Source organism: Bactrocera latifrons, unplaced genomic scaffold (assembly GCF_001853355.1).
Source record: "Bactrocera latifrons isolate USDA-ARS-PBARC rearing strain unplaced genomic scaffold, ASM185335v1 scaffold_563, whole genome shotgun sequence".
Classification (NCBI taxonomy): Eukaryota; Metazoa; Arthropoda; class Insecta; order Diptera; family Tephritidae; genus Bactrocera; species Bactrocera latifrons.
This window is the reverse complement of record NW_017537227.1, coordinates 13,589-16,956: the sequence shown is the minus strand read 5'-3', so window position 1 is coordinate 16,956 and position 3,368 is coordinate 13,589.

The window sequence follows — 3,368 nt, the reverse complement described above, 5'->3', positions numbered from 1 at the left end:
TATTTTGAAGCCCAGTGTTGGACCGGACAATGTTATTTTTAAGCGGATATAACATCGTCTCTAAGCTAAATTAGCTGAAGGCTAATTAGCTGAAGGCTAATATTTCGAAATGATCTTCGCGAAAAGTATGCGAACTTCAGTGACATGCGAAGTAGCTATCGCATTGTCTATTGTTTGTTTCCAGTGATTATTATGTTCCTGTACCATTCATAATGCGCAAGGAAAGACCTGTTAAGGAGGAGCCTGTTTTAGAGAATTTAAAAAAATAAAATTTTGGGAGGAAAAGAAACAATTTATTAAAGTGAAATTTCTATTGTTTATAGTTATATATTTAAACCTCATTCACAAATTTTTTGTATACGAAATCTTTGATATTCTGCCCCTGGGAAGCAATTGGCCCATGCATCTCACATGTGCCTTTGTCGGACGGCGGCAGGATGCAGGTCGCAATTTTTACCGGAAACAAAAGCTCAAAGAGATCGATATTTTTTAATAGTTCTAGTTAAACTAAAAAAACTTTCGAGAAAGTGTAAAAATTTTAAATTTGAAAAAAAATTATAATTTTTGACCAAAAAAATTTTACTTTATGTAGTTATTTAGTCTAAATAGAAGATAATTTAATGCCAAAGATAATAAACTTTGCCCCAATTACCCTACATGGCTAAATGAGTAGCGACGTCGCATCACATTCACATCAATTCACCAYACCGAATCAACCATTCAAATCATCACGCGAGAGAACACCACACATTAACACACATACACGCGCATGCATCCAAACGCGATGACATTTTTCATTCTAATTAGAATAAAAGGAAAAGAGAAAGGATGTCGCGCCCCCTTTTTGTCGATACGACGTCGATCGGTATACACCTCCGCTTTTCGCAGCATCGCAGCATCCCGGTTCCCTTCCGCAGTTACTCGCCTATAAATATATATTTAACGTTTTTAAAACCGGCTGTTATCCATTTTTGATCATTTTATATATACATATATGGTATATAATATATATTTAATGTTTTAAACTAATTTTGTAACAACCATTTCTGAGTGCATTTTGCATCAAATAAAACCTTTATAACGATTATATTGAATCTTGTGCATTTTTCGTTTTAACAAAAAGTGTGAGTGACCTGGAAGGTGAGTTTTCATACAATGCACAACAGGTGGAAAATTTTCATGAATTGGAAAAGTGTAGGATATTTACTTTTGCAATTCATGAAAGCGCTTTGTTGTAGTTCACGTATCGACCTATTTGATACTTCCTGATCTCATCTTGTTCAAGGCCAGTAATCGCCATGTTGCTTCCTTTGGTGACGTATTTGATCGATTTCACCAAACTGAAAATTCACCTCCTGTCAATGTTGAATATGGTACGATCCATGTATTGTCAACTTGGATAATCATGCTTCTAAATTAAATTAAACTATGTGTTCTGCCATTGTCGCCTGGAGAGCGACGCCGATAGAGTCGATATCCATCATTTCCAGTTTGTGTTTCCGAAAGAAACACGTGGATAGTGTTTCGTGCATTTATTATCAGACATACAAACCGAAGTGGGATTGTGGTGTCCCAAGGTCCATGAACCATATTGGTTTTCACCACTTCGTATAATTCTGGATGTGTTTCTGGATCAGGAATTTCTGCAGAAATAATTTCATCAATTTGATCTGGTGTAACCACCATAACCATTCGAAGAAGAATGTGTGCTACTCAACAGAATACATTCAGCAAGATAAACTCCATCAACCATCGCAGCTGTGTTTGAAAAGTCGTGCTGTGGCATCGCATCCTCTTAGGGCGACCTCTTTGTGGCTTCGTAACAAATATCAATCTGCAATTGATCACTTTGTGTAAAACACACATGAAGAATAATTTTCAATAATTTTTCTTTTGAATAGCCGGAATAAAAAGGCAAGCGACCGGAATTGAACAATTTAAATAATTTATAAATCAAAAAATTGAAAAACAAAACACACCAAAAAAAAAAAAAACACATTGTATGCGAAAAAGATACTTTTTGGAATTGTCCAATTTGTCGACTTTTTCTCATGAAAAGTAAGGAAAGGGAAAAAGAAAAGAGATGTTTCTAGGCGTTTCGCGTCAACTGTTCGAATTTTTCTTGCCGTAAAAGCCATTGGCCAAATTGGTTTAGGCGTTGTTGAGTTATGCGCTTAGCAACACAGTTGCGATGCATTTTTATTTTGTATATAATATAAGACTAGTAGCCGTTGACCTGCGGGAAGTTATGTGTTTTGAAATGAAGAGAAAGTTGAATTTATCATTTAATTTTTTTTTTCATTATAACGCAGCTCGATAAACAACATTTTTTGGTTTCTGTTCCGGTGTACAGAAAAGATGGTTTTCAACTCTGGCCATGTGAAAACATAGCATTTCCAAATTTATGCCACACACTATGCGACATTCCTTGTGTCCAGTTGATTGTTATCTAAAATGCAATTTTCAGTTTAAACGCAATCCGTTTGAACTGGAACGGCAAATCTTCAGAACTCAAAGAAATTCGTAGAATCAAGCATTCTGTCCTCTTGTCATGATCAGTAGTGTTTGAACAGAATTTAGAAAGAAGACGATTGATCGATTGGTATGAGGGTAAACCTCCGGAATTTGTCTTTGAATCTTCCAGTTTAAGTCAACAACATCGGTATTTTTGGCAGCTATCGTAGCTCCGATAACTTGGCCAATGTCCGAACATTCGTGATGAGTTTATCTTCCGTGACTTGATAAACGGCAGATGAAATTAATATCAAGCCAGAGAATGTAAAACATAGAGAAGGTGCAGGTTCGATGTCGAACATTTTTAAAATATGATATGAAATTTCACCTCACAACTACAGAATTCAAGCTGTGAAATGTTAACATTTTTAACAGTTCTCTCGCATATTCAAATAAAGAATATGAAGAGAATTAAATATATGTATGCATGGTGATTCCCCCAACAACAGCATTGTGATATTTTCGTGCTTAAGTTTTTCTTTCAACTTGGGAATCGCAATGTATGCAAATATGTATGCTTCTGCGTTATGCCGTCGGCAGTTCAATATTGACATATAAACATAATTATGATATGAGTATAATTTTGTATGAATGCATGCATACTATATGTTCGCGCCTATCTGGCATCATCTTTTTAAACATATGTTTGAAGCTACAACGGCAGCACTTATGTGCTTGCTGTCAACCAGCTTCCGTTTTATCTCTCTCTTCAATAAAGGAATTCGACCGCATAACACGTCTTTCAGTTCAATCCGCATAAATACAATTCATCTTCCGCGAACGTTATTAAACATCAACATATCTTGGTCCTTCGAGCCGGATATCATCGCATATTAATGATATTCCGTAAATTC